Genomic DNA, 13,160 nt, shown 5'->3' with positions numbered 1-13,160 from the left:
TATAGACTTACAGATGACCTGGAGCCAGTGGTTCTGGCGACGAATATGTAGCGAGGCCAGCCGACTAGAGCATACAGGTCGCAGTGGCCATATCAAGACAATTGACCTTTTCTTTACACTGTTGTGATGAAAGTACATTTCCATAATATCAGCTATCTACCAACTTCTACTTTCCAATATGTTGAAATTCTAAGCAGGAAACAGAGATGTGCTAAATAATTTGTTCTTTTAATCTGAAGAACATGCTTTCAATCCCTGTTAGTACATTTATAGAACAGAAGTGGCATGGTTGCCAACTTTTATGGCATCATTTTCAAAAACTGAAGTTCATGTTTTCGATCCCTGTCCGTACCTGTGTTAAGAATTGCTGCTATCATTTCATTGTAGTTTCAATGGAGTGGTGTATATATAAAGTACAGTGTATTGATATTGCGTTTTATCTGCAAATTAAATGGGATGGAAGCTCAGAGGGGAGTGCATGCTATATATGTATGAGGTCCTTTCTCCACTGAGTTTGTGTGCCAAATTCACATTTGCACAACTACTACTTTCCAGAATGTTGATATATATATATATTTGCAGTATAGAGTGGCATGGTGGCCAACTGTGAGTAAGGCGCTGGTCTCGTAAACTGAAGACCATGGGTTCAAATCCCATCCGCTCCCTTATAGAAAAGGCTTCAAATTCCATGGAAATTTACATTAATTGGAGGACTTTGTAGAAGAATCATGTTGTATCAATATTTGAACACAACTATTATATTAAGGGGAAGTAGAGCCAGTTGGACCCGAACAAGATGGCGTCTAGGCCTCAACAGTTTCTTGTCATTGTTTACATGACAGTAGGTTGTCGTAAGACAAGGCTGCATGAAGTGTGAACTGGAGTTTTCTTGGATCCATATAACATTGTGCTTTTGGAGAATGTGGGCATCGATCCCACTACCTCACGCGTGCAAAGCATTTGAGCTAATTCCCCAGCCGTTTGGAATTTCCGCAAGAAGCAACCAAGAGGGTCCAGTCTTGTCAGGCTATGCTGTTGGTGGACTTGTTTGTTGACGTGCCAGCACTTGCAGAGGCTCGGTGCATTTCAACAATTGAGCAAAATAGCAAATGGCCGGTTAGCTCAGTTGGTTAGAGTGTGGTGCTAATAACGCTAAGGTCATGGGTTTGATCCCCATACTGACTATTATGTACATTTTGAGTGTCAAAATTATGAGTCACATGCATGTAAATTGTCAAGGGTGCCACAGAATTATGTTGAGTGAATTGCCGGAATAGCTCAGTTGGGAGAGCGTTAGACTGAAGATCTAAAGGTCCCTGGCTCGGTTCTGGGTTTTGGCATCTGTATTTGTTCTTTCTTTATGCTCTGGCTTCAAGGAAACTTTCCACAGCTTTGTTTGTGGGCCTCAATGGTGTGTGCTACGCTGCTCCTCTGAAAGTAAGTAATGTCTTGCTTTTTCATCTGACATTTTGACATCAGTGTTACATTAAAGTTGCTTGTCATTGCTACATGACAGTAGGTTGTCGTAAGACAAGGCTGCATGAAGTGTGAACTGCAGCTTTCTTGGATCCACAAAAAAAAATGTTTTTGGGGAATGCGGGCATCGATCCCACTACCTATAGCATGCTAAGCAAACACAATACCAATTGATCAAATTCCCCAGCTGTTTGGAATTGCCACAAGGAGCAACCAAGAGTGTCCAGTCTTGTCAGGCTATGCTGTTGGTGGACTTGTTAGTTTGCGCTCCAGCACTTGCAGAGGCTCGGTGCATCTCAACAATTGTGCTCTGTAGCCAGCGGCCGGTTAGCTCAGTTGGTTAGAGTGTGTGATATGCTGCTCTCTGAAAGTAAGTAATGTCTTTCTTTTTCATCTGTCATTGTGACATCAGTGTTACATGAGATTTTCTTGTCATTGTTACATGACAGTTTCTTGTCATTGTTTACATGACAGTAGGTTGTCGTAAGACAAGGCTGCATGAAGTGTGAACTGCAGCTTTCTTCGATCCATAAAACAATGTGCTTTTGGAGAATGCGGGCAGCGATCCCACTACCTATAGCATGCTAAGCAAACACAATACCAATTGATCAAATTCCCCAGCTGTTTGGAATTGCCACAAGGAGCAACCAAGAGTGTCCAGTCTTGTCAAGCTATGCTGTTGGTGGACTTGTTAGTTTGCGCTCCAGCACTTGCAGAGGCTCGGTGCATCTCAACAATTGTGCTCTGTAGCCAGCGGCCGGTTAGCTCAGTTGGTTAGAGTGTGTGATACGCTGCTCTCTGAAAGTAAGTAATGTCTTTCTTTTTCATCTGACATTGTGACATCAGTGTTACATGAGAGTTTCTTGTCATTGTTACATGACAGTTTCTTGTCATTGTTTACATGACAGTAGGTTGTCGTAAGACAAGGCTGCATGAAGTGTGAACTGGAGTTTTCTTGGATCCATATAACATTGTGCTTTTGGAGAATGTGGGCATCGATCCCACTACCTCACGCGTGCAAAGCATTTGAGCTAATTCCCCAGCCGTTTGGAATTTCCGCAAGAAGCAACCAAGAGGGTCCAGTCTTGTCAGGCTATGCTGTTGGTGGACTTGTTTGTTGACGTGCCAGCACTTGCAGAGGCTCGGTGCATTTCAACAATTGAGCAAAATAGCAAATGGCCGGTTAGCTCAGTTGGTTAGAGTGTGGTGCTAATAACGCCAAGGTCATGGGTTCGATCCCCATACTGGCTATTATGTACATTTTGAGTGTCAAAATTATGAGTCACATGCATGTGAATTGTCAAGGGTGCCACAGAATTATGTTGAGTGAATTGCCGGAATAGCTCAGTTGGGAGAGCGTTAGACTGAAGATCTAAAGGTCCCTGGTTCGATCCCGGGTTTTGGCATCTGTATTTGTTCTTTCTTTATGCTCTGGCTTCAAGGAAACTTTCCACAGCTTTGTTTGTGGGCCTCAATGGTGTGTGCTACGCTGCTCCTCTGAAAGTAAGTAATGTCTTGCTTTTTCATCTGACATTTTGACATCAGTGTTACATTAAAGTTGCTTGTCATTGCTACATGACAGTAGGTTGTCGTAAGACAAGGCTGCATGAAGTGTGAACTGCAGCTTTCTTGGATCCACAAAAAATGTGTTTTTGGGGAATGCGGGCATCGATCCCACTACCTATAGCATGCTAAGCAAACACAATACCAATTGATCAAATTCCCCAGCTGTTTGGAATTGCCACAAGGAGCAACCAAGAGTGTCCAGTCTTGTCAGGCTATGCTGTTGGTGGACTTGTTAGTTTGCGCTCCAGCACTTGCAGAGGCTCGGTGCATCTCAACAATTGTGCTCTGTAGCCAGCGGCCGGTTAGCTCAGTTGGTTAGAGTGTGTGATACGCTGCTCTCTGAAAGTAAGTAATGTCTTTCTTTTTCATCTGACATTGTGACATCAGTGTTACATGAGAGTTTCTTGTCATTGTTACATGACAGTTTCTTGTCATTGTTTACATGACAGTAGGTTGTCGTAAGACAAGGCTGCATGAAGTGTGAACTGGAGTTTTCTTGGATCCATATAACATTGTGCTTTTGGAGAATGTGGGCATCGATCCCACTACCTCACGCGTGCAAAGCATTTGAGCTAATTCCCCAGCCGTTTGGAATTTCCGCAAGAAGCAACCAAGAGGGTCCAGTCTTGTCAGGCTATGCTGTTGGTGGACTTGTTTGTTGACGTGCCAGCACTTGCAGAGGCTCGGTGCATTTCAACAATTGAGCAAAATAGCAAATGGCCGGTTAGCTCAGTTGGTTAGAGTGTGGTGCTAATAACGCCAAGGTCATGGGTTCGATCCCCATACTGGCTATTATGTACATTTTGAGTGTCAAAATTATGAGTCACATGCATGTGAATTGTCAAGGGTGCCACAGAATTATGTTGAGTGAATTGCCGGAATAGCTCAGTTGGGAGAGCGTTAGACTGAAGATCTAAAGGTCCCTGGTTCGATCCCGGGTTTTGGCATCTGTATTTGTTCTTTCTTTATGCTCTGGCTTCAAGGAAACTTTCCACAGCTTTGTTTGTGGGCCTCAATGGTGTGTGCTACGCTGCTCCTCTGAAAGTAAGTAATGTCTTGCTTTTTCATCTGACATTTTGACATCAGTGTTACATTAAAGTTGCTTGTCATTGCTACATGACAGTAGGTTGTCGTAAGACAAGGCTGCATGAAGTGTGAACTGGAGTTTTCTTGCATCCATAAAACAATGTGCTTTTGGAGAATGTGGGCATCGATCCCACTACCTCACGCGTGCAAAGCATTTGAGCTAATTCCCCAGCCGTTTGGAATTTCCGCAAGAAGCAACCAAGAGGGTCCAGTCTTGTCAGGCTATGCTGTTGGTGGACTTGTTTGTTGAAGTGCCAGCACTTGCAGAGGCTCGGTGCATTTCAACAATTGAGTAAAATAGCAAATGGCCGGTTAGCTCAGTTGGTTAGAGTGTGGTGCTAATAACGCCAAGGTCATGGGTTCGATCCCCATACTGGCTATTATGTACATTTTGAGTGTCAAAATTATGAGTCACATGCATGTGAATTGTCAAGGGTGCCACAGAATTATGTTGAGTGAATTGCCGGAATAGCTCAGTTGGGAGAGCGTTAGACTGAAGATCTAAAGGTCCCTGGTTCGATCCCGGGTTTCGCATCTGTATTTGTTCTTTCTTTATGCTCTGGCTTCAAGGAAACTTTCCACAGCTTTGTTTGTGGGCCTCAATGGTGTGTGCTACGCTGCTCCTCTGAAAGTAAGTAATGTCTTGCTTTTTCATCTGACATTTTGACATCAGTGTTACATTAAAGTTGCTTGTCATTGCTACATGACAGTAGGTTGTCGTAAGACAAGGCTGCATGAAGTGTGAACTGCAGCTTTCTTGGATCCACAAAAAAATGTGTTTTTGGGGAATGCGGGCATCGATCCCACTACCTATAGCATGCTAAGCAAACACAATACCAATTGATCAAATTCCCCAGCTGTTTGGAATTGCCACAAGGAGCAACCAAGAGTGTCCAGTCTTGTCAGGCTATGCTGTTGGTGGACTTGTTAGTTTGCGCTCCAGCACTTGCAGAGGCTCGGTGCATCTCAACAATTGTGCTCTGTAGCCAGCGGCCGGTTAGCTCAGTTGGTTAGAGTGTGTGATACGCTGCTCTCTGAAAGTAAGTAATGTCTTTCTTTTTCATCTGACATTGTGACATCAGTGTTACATGAGAGTTTCTTGTCATTGTTACATGACAGTTTCTTGTCATTGTTTACATGACAGTAGGTTGTCGTAAGACAAGGCTGCATGAAGTGTGAACTGCAGCTTTCTTGGATCCATAAAACAATGTGCTTTTGGAGAATGCGGGCATCGATCCCACTACCTATAGCATGCTAAGCAAACACAATACCAATTGATCAAATTCCCCAGCTGTTTGGAATTGCCACAAGGAGCAACCAAGAGTGTCCAGTCTTGTCAGGCTATGCTGTTGGTGGACTTGTTAGTTTGTGCTCCAGCACTTGCAGAGGCTCGGTGCATCTCAACAATTGCTCTGTAGCCAGCGGCCGGTTAGCTCAGTTGGTTAGAGTGTGTGATACGCTGCTCTCTGAAAGTAAGTAATGTCTTTCTTTTTCATCTGACATTGTGACATCAGTGTTACATGAGAGTTTCTTGTCATTGTTACATGACAGTTTCTTGTCATTGTTTACATGACAGTAGGTTGTCGTAAGACAAGGCTGCATGAAGTGTGAACTGGAGTTTTCTTGGATCCATAAAACAATGTGCTTTTGGAGAATGTGGGCATCGATCCCACTACCTCACGCGTGCAAAGCATTTGAGCTAATTCCCCAGCCGTTTGGAATTTCCGCAAGAAGCAACCAAGAGGGTCCAGTCTTGTCAGGCTATGCTGTTGGTGGACTTGTTTGTTGACGTGCCAGCACTTGCAGAGGCTCGGTGCATTTCAACAATTGAGCAAAATAGCAAATGGCCGGTTAGCTCAGTTGGTTAGAGTGTGGTGCTAATAACGCCAAGGTCATGGGTTCGATCCCCATACTGGCTATTATGTACATTTTGAGTGTCAAAATTATGAGTCACATGCATGTGAATTGTCAAGGGTGCCACAGAATTATGTTGAGTGAATTGCCGGAATAGCTCAGTTGGGAGAGCGTTAGACTGAAGATCTAAAGGTCCCTGGTTCGATCCCGGGTTTCGGCATCTGTATTTGTTCTTTCTTTATGCTCTGGCTTCAAGGAAACTTTCCACAGCTTTGTTTGTGGGCCTCAATGGTGTGTGCTACGCTGCTCCTCTGAAAGTAAGTAATGTCTTGCTTTTTCATCTGACATTTTGACATCAGTGTTACATTAAAGTTGCTTGTCATTGCTACATGACAGTAGGTTGTCGTAAGACAAGGCTGCATGAAGTGTGAACTGCAGCTTTCTTGGATCCACAAAAAAATGTGTTTTTGGGGAATGCGGGCATCGATCCCACTACCTATAGCATGCTAAGCAAACACAATACCAATTGATCAAATTCCCCAGCTGTTTGGAATTGCCACAAGGAGCAACCAAGAGTGTCCAGTCTTGTCAGGCTATGCTGTTGGTGGACTTGTTAGTTTGCGCTCCAGCACTTGCAGAGGCTCGGTGCATCTCAACAATTGTGCTCTGTAGCCAGCGGCCGGTTAGCTCAGTTGGTTAGAGTGTGTGATACGCTGCTCTCTGAAAGTAAGTAATGTCTTTCTTTTTCATCTGACATTGTGACATCAGTGTTACATGAGAGTTTCTTGTCATTGTTACATGATAGTTTCTTGTCATTGTTTACATGACAGTAGGTTGTCGTAAGACAAGGCTGCATGAAGTGTGAACTGGAGTTTTCTTGGATCCATAAAACAATGTGCTTTTGGAGAATGTGGGCATCGATCCCACTACCTATAGCATGCTAAGCAAACACAATACCAATTGATCAAATTCCCCAGCTGTTTGGAATTGCCACAAGGAGCAACCAAGAGTGTCCAGTCTTGTCAGGCTATGCTGTTGGTGGACTTGTTAGTTTGCGCTCCAGCACTTGCAGAGGCTCGGTGCATCTCAACAATTGTGCTCTGTAGCCAGCGGCCGGTTAGCTCAGTTGGTTAGAGTGTGTGATACGCTGCTCTCTGAAAGTAAGTAATGTCTTTCTTTTTCATCTGACATTGTGACATCAGTGTTACATGAGAGTTTCTTGTCATTGTTACATGACAGTTTCTTGTCATTGTTTACATGACAGTAGGTTGTCGTAAGACAAGGCTGCATGAAGTGTGAACTGGAGTTTTCTTGGATCCATAAAACAATGTGCTTTTGGAGAATGTGGGCATCGATCCCACTACCTCACGCGTGCAAAGCATTTGAGCTAATTCCCCAGCCGTTTGGAATTTCCGCAAGAAGCAACCAAGAGGGTCCAGTCTTGTCAGGCTATGCTGTTGGTGGACTTGTTTGTTGACGTGCCAGCACTTGCAGAGGCTCGGTGCATTTCAACAATTGAGCAAAATAGCAAATGGCCGGTTAGCTCAGTTGGTTAGAGTGTGGTGCTAATAACGCCAAGGTCATGGGTTCGATCCCCATACTGGCTATTATGTACATTTTGAGTGTCAAAATTATGAGTCACATGCATGTGAATTGTCAAGGGTGCCACAGAATTATGTTGAGTGAATTGCCGGAATAGCTCAGTTGGGAGAGCGTTAGACTGAAGATCTAAAGGTCCCTGGTTCGATCCCGGGTTTTGGCATCTGTATTTGTTCTTTCTTTATGCTCTGGCTTCAAGGAAACTTTCCACAGCTTTGTTTGTGGGCCTCAATGGTGTGTGCTACGCTGCTCCTCTGAAAGTAAGTAATGTCTTGCTTTTTCATCTGACATTTTGACATCAGTGTTACATTAAAGTTGCTTGTCATTGCTACATGACAGTAGGTTGTCGTAAGACAAGGCTGCATGAAGTGTGAACTGCAGCTTTCTTGGATCCACAAAAAAATGTGTTTTTGGGGAATGCGGGCATCGATCCCACTACCTATAGCATGCTAAGCAAACACAATACCAATTGATCAAATTCCCCAGCTGTTTGGAATTGCCACAAGGAGCAACCAAGAGTGTCCAGTCTTGTCAGGCTATGCTGTTGGTGGACTTGTTAGTTTGCGCTCCAGCACTTGCAGAGGCTCGGTGCATCTCAACAATTGTGCTCTGTAGCCAGCGGCCGGTTAGCTCAGTTGGTTAGAGTGTGTGATACGCTGCTCTCTGAAAGTAAGTAATGTCTTTCTTTTTCATCTGACATTGTGACATCAGTGTTACATGAGAGTTTCTTGTCATTGTTACATGACAGTTTCTTGTCATTGTTTACATGACAGTAGGTTGTCGTAAGACAAGGCTGCATGAAGTGTGAACTGGAGTTTTCTTGGATCCATAAAACAATGTGCTTTTGGAGAATGTGGGCATCGATCCCACTACCTCACATGCGTGCAAAGCATTTGAGCTAATTCCCCAGCCGTTTGGAATTTCCGCAAGAAGCAACCAAGAGGGTCCAGTCTTGTCAGGCTATGCTGTTGGTGGACTTGTTTGTTGATGTGCCAGCACTTGCAGAGGCTCGGTGCATTCAACAATTGAGCTCTGTAGCCAATGGCCGGTTAGCTCAGTTGGTTAGAGTGTGCTAATTACGCTCTCTGAAAGTCATAATGTTTGATCCCCATCTGGCTATTATGTACATTTTGAGTGTCAAAATTATGAGTCACATGCATGTGAATTGTCATTGCCACAGAATGTGAATTATGTTTGAGTTAGCTAAGTTGGGAGAGCTCAGTTCCCGGTTTTAGCATTGTATTTGTTCTTTCTTTATGCTCTGGCTTCAAGGAAACTTTCCACAGCTTTGTTTGTGGGGCCTCAATGGTGTGTGCTACTGCTCCTCTGAAAGTAAGTAATGTCTTTTTTTTCATCTGACATTTGACATCAGTGTTACATGAGAGTTTCATTAAAGTTTCTTGTCATTGTTTACATGACAGTAGGTTGTCGTAAGACAAGGCTGCATGAAGTGTGAACTGCAGCTTTCTTGGATCCACAAAAAATGTGTTTTTGGGAATGCGGGCATCGATCCCACTACCTATAGCATGCTAAGCAAACACAATACCAATTGATCAAATTCCCCAGCTGTTTGGAATTGCCACAAGGAGCAACCAAGAGTGTCCAGTCTTGTCAGGCTATGCTGTTGGTGGACTTGTTAGTTTGCGCTCCAGCACTTGCAGAGGCTCGGTGCATCTCAACAATTGTGCTCTGTAGCCAGCGGCCGGTTAGCTCAGTTGGTTAGAGTGTGTGATACGCTGCTCTCTGAAAGTAAGTAATGTCTTTCTTTTTCATCTGACATTGTGACATCAGTGTTACATGAGAGTTTCTTGTCATTGTTACATGACAGTTTCTTGTCATTGTTTACATGACAGTAGGTTGTCGTAAGACAAGGCTGCATGAAGTGTGAACTGGAGTTTTCTTGGATCCATAAAACATTGTGCTTTTGGAGAATGTGGGCATCGATCCCACTACCTCACGCGTGCAAAGCATTTGAGCTAATTCCCAGCCGTTTGGAATTTCCGCAAGAAGCAACCAAGAGGGTCCAGTCTTGTCAGGCTATGCTGTTGGTGGACTTGTTTGTTGACGTGCCAGCACTTGCAGAGGCTCGGTGCATTTCAACAATTGAGCAAAATAGCAAATGGCCGGTTAGCTCAGTTGGTTAGAGTGTGGTGCTAATAACGCCAAGGTCATGGGTTTGATCCCCATACTGGCTATTATGTACATTTTGAGTGTCAAAATTATGAGTCACATGCATGTGAATTGTCAAGGGTGCCACAGAATTATGTTGAGTGAATTGCCGGAATAGCTCAGTTGGGAGAGCGTTAGACTGAAGATCTAAAGGTCCCTGGTTCGATCCCGGGTTTCGGCATCTGTATTTGTTCTTTCTTTATGCTCTGGCTTCAAGGAAACTTTCCATAGCTTTGTTTGTGGGCCTCAATGGTGTGTGCTACGCTGCTCCTCTGAAAGTAAGTAATGTCTTGCTTTTTCATCTGACATTTTGACATCAGTGTTACATTAAAGTTGCTTGTCATTGCTACATGACAGTAGGTTGTCGTAAGACAAGGCTGCATGAAGTGTGAACTGGAGTTTTCTTGCATCCATAAAACAATGTGCTTTTGGAGAATGTGGGCATCGATCCCACTACCTCACGCGTGCAAAGCATTTGAGCTAATTCCCCAGCCGTTTGGAATTTCCGCAAGAAGCAACCAAGAGGGTCCAGTCTTGTCAGGCTATGCTGTTGTTGGACTTGTTTGTTGAAGTGCCAGCACTTGCAGAGGCTTGGTGCATTTCAACAATTGAGTAAAATAGCAAATGGCCGGTTAGCTCAGTTGGTTAGAGTGTGGTGCTAATAACGCCAAGGTCATGGGTTCGATCCCCATACTGGCTATTATGTACATTTTGAGTGTCAAAATTATGAGTCACATGCATGTGAATTGTCAAGGGTGCCACAGAATTATGTTGAGTGATTTGCCGGAATAGCTCAGTTGGGAGAGCGTTAGACTGAAGATCTAAAGGTCTCTGGTTCGATCCCGGGTTTTGGCATCTGTATTTGTTCTTTCTTTATGCTCTGGCTTCAAGGAAACTTTCCACAGCTTTGTTTGTGGGCCTCAATGGTGTGTGCTACGCTGCTCCTCTGAAAGTAAGTAATGTCTTGCTTTTTCATCTGACATTTTGACATCAGTGTTACATTAAAGTTGCTTGTCATTGCTACATGACAGTAGGTTGTCGTAAGACAAGGCTGCATGAAGTGTGAACTGCAGCTTTCTTGGATCCACAAAAAAATGTGTTTTTGGGGAATGCGGGCATCGATCCCACTACCTATAGCATGCTAAGCAAACACAATACCAATTGATCAAATTCCCCAGCTGTTTGGAATTGCCACAAGGAGCAACCAAGAGTGTCCAGTCTTGTCAGGCTATGCTGTTGGTGGACTTGTTAGTTTGCGCTCCAGCACTTGCAGAGGCTCGGTGCATCTCAACAATTGTGCTCTGTAGCCAGCGGCCGGTTAGCTCAGTTGGTTAGAGTGTGTGATACGCTGCTCTCTGAAAGTAAGTAATGTCTTTCTTTTTCATCTGACATTGTGACATCAGTGTTACATGAGAGTTTCTTGTCATTGTTACATGACAGTTTGATTGTTTACATGACAGTAGGTTGTCGTAAGACAAGGCTGCATGAAGTGTGAACTGGAGTTTTCTTGGATCCATAAAACAATGTGCTTTTGGAGAATGTGGGCATCGATCCCACTACCTATAGCATGTGCAAAGCATTTGAGCTAATTCCCCAGCCGTTTGGAATTTCCGCAAGCAACCAAGAGGTCCAGTCTTGTCAAGCTATGCTGTTGGTGGACTTGTTAGTTGACGTGCCAGCACTTGCAGAGGCTCGGTGCATCTCAACAGCTTTGCTTGTGGGCTCAGTGAGAGTGTGTGCTACGCTGCTTTGAAAGTAAGTTGTCTTTCTTTTTCATCTGACATTGTGACCATAAAATTGTGCATGACAGTTTGTCAAGACATGCATGAAGTGTGAACCAGTCTACCTATAGCATGCTAAGCAAACACAATACCAATTGATCAAATTCCCCAGCTGTTTGGAATTGCCACAAGGAGCAACCAAGAGTGTCCAGTCTTGTCAGGCTATGCTGTTGGTGGACTTGTTAGTTTGTGCTCCAGCACTTGCAGAGCTCGGTGCATCTCAACAATTGTGCTCTGTAGCCAGCGGCCGGTTAGCTCAGTTGGTTAGAGTGTGTGATACGCTGCTCTCTGAAAGTAAGTAATGTCTTTCTTTTTTCATCTGACATTGTGACATCAGTGTTACATGAGAGTTTCTTGTCATTGTTACATGACAGTTTCTTGTCATTGTTTACATGACAGTAGGTTGTCGTAAGACAAGGCTGCATGAAGTGTGAACTGGAGTTTTCTTGGATCCATATAACATTGTGCTTTTGGAGAATGTGGGCATCGATCCCACTACCTCACGCGTGCAAAGCATTTGAGCTAATTCCCCAGCCGTTTGGAATTTCCGCAAGAAGCAACCAAGAGGGTCCAGTCTTGTCAGGCTATGCTGTTGGTGGACTTGTTTGTTGACGTGCCAGCACTTGCAGAGGCTCGGTGCATTTCAACAATTGAGCAAAATAGCAAATGGCCGGTTAGCTCAGTTGGTTAGAGTGTGGTGCTAATAACGCTTTTTCAAGGTCATGGGTTCGATCCCCATACTGGCTATTATGTACATTTTGAGTGTCAAAATTATGAGTCACATGCATGTGAATTGTCAAGGGTGCCACAGAATTATGTTGAGTGAATTGCCGGAATAGCTAAGTTGGGAGAGCGTTAGACTGAAGATCTAAAGGTCCCTGGTTCGATCCCGGGTTTTGGCATCTGTATTTGTTCTTTCTTTATGCTCTGGCTTCAAGGAAACTTTCCATAGCTTTGTTTGTGGGCCTCAATGGTGTGTGCTACGCTGCTCCTCTGAAAGTAAGTAATGTCTTGCTTTTTCATCTGACATTTTGACATCAGTGTTACATTAAAGTTGCTTGTCATTGCTACATGACAGTAGGTTGTCGTAAGACAAGGCTGCATGAAGTGTGAACTGGAGTTTTCTTGCATCCATAAAACAATGTGCTTTTGGAGAATGTGGGCATCGATCCCACTACCTCACGCGTGCAAAGCATTTGAGCTAATTCCCCAGCCGTTTGGAATTTCCGCAAGAAGCAACCAAGAGGGTCCAGTCTTGTCAGGCTATGCTGTTGTTGGACTTGTTTGTTGAAGTGCCAGCACTTGCAGAGGCTTGGTGCATTTCAACAATTGAGTAAAATAGCAAATGGCCGGTTAGCTCAGTTGGTTAGAGTGTGGTGCTAATAACGCCAAGGTCATGGGTTCGATCCCCATACTGGCTATTATGTACATTTTGAGTGTCAAAATTATGAGTCACATGCATGTGAATTGTCAAGGGTGCCACGGAATTTGTTGAGTGATTTGCCGGAATAGCTCAGTTGGGAGAGCGTTAGACTGAAGATCTAAAGGTCTCTGGTTCGATCCCGGGTTGCGGTATTTGTTCTTTCTTTATGCTCTGGCTTCAAGGAAACTTTCCACAGCTTTGTTTGT

The 13,160-nt window shown here is 44.0% G+C and overlaps 20 non-coding genes across 20 annotated transcripts; all 20 read left to right on the top strand.

The window, feature by feature from the left end:
• The first annotated feature begins 1,111 nt into the window (after positions 1-1,111).
• Positions 1,112-1,185, top strand: trnai-aau. Its single transcript has one exon. It is a non-coding gene; the product is annotated as a tRNA-Ile (tRNA).
• An 82-nt stretch (positions 1,186-1,267) lies between these two features.
• On the top strand, positions 1,268-1,340 carry trnaf-gaa. Its single transcript has one exon. It is a non-coding gene; the product is annotated as a tRNA-Phe (tRNA).
• Positions 1,341-2,653: 1,313 nt separating this feature from the next.
• trnai-aau lies at positions 2,654-2,727 on the top strand. Its single transcript has one exon. It is a non-coding gene; the product is annotated as a tRNA-Ile (tRNA).
• Positions 2,728-2,809: 82 nt separating this feature from the next.
• Positions 2,810-2,882, top strand: trnaf-gaa. Its single transcript has one exon. It is a non-coding gene; the product is annotated as a tRNA-Phe (tRNA).
• An 878-nt stretch (positions 2,883-3,760) lies between these two features.
• trnai-aau lies at positions 3,761-3,834 on the top strand. Its single transcript has one exon. It is a non-coding gene; the product is annotated as a tRNA-Ile (tRNA).
• An 82-nt stretch (positions 3,835-3,916) lies between these two features.
• trnaf-gaa lies at positions 3,917-3,989 on the top strand. Its single transcript has one exon. It is a non-coding gene; the product is annotated as a tRNA-Phe (tRNA).
• Positions 3,990-4,434: 445 nt separating this feature from the next.
• On the top strand, positions 4,435-4,508 carry trnai-aau. Its single transcript has one exon. It is a non-coding gene; the product is annotated as a tRNA-Ile (tRNA).
• Positions 4,509-4,589: 81 nt separating this feature from the next.
• Positions 4,590-4,663, top strand: trnaf-gaa. The gene has a single exon. It is a non-coding gene; the product is annotated as a tRNA-Phe (tRNA).
• Positions 4,664-5,973: 1,310 nt separating this feature from the next.
• trnai-aau lies at positions 5,974-6,047 on the top strand. The gene has a single exon. It is a non-coding gene; the product is annotated as a tRNA-Ile (tRNA).
• An 82-nt stretch (positions 6,048-6,129) lies between these two features.
• Positions 6,130-6,202, top strand: trnaf-gaa. The gene has a single exon. It is a non-coding gene; the product is annotated as a tRNA-Phe (tRNA).
• A 1,313-nt stretch (positions 6,203-7,515) lies between these two features.
• trnai-aau lies at positions 7,516-7,589 on the top strand. Its single transcript has one exon. It is a non-coding gene; the product is annotated as a tRNA-Ile (tRNA).
• An 82-nt stretch (positions 7,590-7,671) lies between these two features.
• On the top strand, positions 7,672-7,744 carry trnaf-gaa. Its single transcript has one exon. It is a non-coding gene; the product is annotated as a tRNA-Phe (tRNA).
• Positions 7,745-9,702: 1,958 nt separating this feature from the next.
• Positions 9,703-9,776, top strand: trnai-aau. The gene has a single exon. It is a non-coding gene; the product is annotated as a tRNA-Ile (tRNA).
• Positions 9,777-9,858: 82 nt separating this feature from the next.
• On the top strand, positions 9,859-9,931 carry trnaf-gaa. Its single transcript has one exon. It is a non-coding gene; the product is annotated as a tRNA-Phe (tRNA).
• A 445-nt stretch (positions 9,932-10,376) lies between these two features.
• trnai-aau lies at positions 10,377-10,450 on the top strand. Its single transcript has one exon. It is a non-coding gene; the product is annotated as a tRNA-Ile (tRNA).
• An 82-nt stretch (positions 10,451-10,532) lies between these two features.
• trnaf-gaa lies at positions 10,533-10,605 on the top strand. Its single transcript has one exon. It is a non-coding gene; the product is annotated as a tRNA-Phe (tRNA).
• A 1,594-nt stretch (positions 10,606-12,199) lies between these two features.
• On the top strand, positions 12,200-12,278 carry trnai-aau. The gene has a single exon. It is a non-coding gene; the product is annotated as a tRNA-Ile (tRNA).
• Positions 12,279-12,360: 82 nt separating this feature from the next.
• trnaf-gaa lies at positions 12,361-12,433 on the top strand. The gene has a single exon. It is a non-coding gene; the product is annotated as a tRNA-Phe (tRNA).
• A 445-nt stretch (positions 12,434-12,878) lies between these two features.
• On the top strand, positions 12,879-12,952 carry trnai-aau. The gene has a single exon. It is a non-coding gene; the product is annotated as a tRNA-Ile (tRNA).
• Positions 12,953-13,033: 81 nt separating this feature from the next.
• trnaf-gaa lies at positions 13,034-13,106 on the top strand. The gene has a single exon. It is a non-coding gene; the product is annotated as a tRNA-Phe (tRNA).
• Positions 13,107-13,160: the final 54 nt, after the last annotated feature.

Source organism: Oncorhynchus gorbuscha, unplaced genomic scaffold (assembly GCF_021184085.1).
Source record: "Oncorhynchus gorbuscha isolate QuinsamMale2020 ecotype Even-year unplaced genomic scaffold, OgorEven_v1.0 Un_scaffold_9180, whole genome shotgun sequence".
Taxonomy (NCBI): Eukaryota; Metazoa; Chordata; class Actinopteri; order Salmoniformes; family Salmonidae; genus Oncorhynchus; species Oncorhynchus gorbuscha.
The sequence above is the reverse complement of the archived record's forward strand: the minus strand, read 5'-3'. Positions and strand labels throughout refer to the sequence as shown.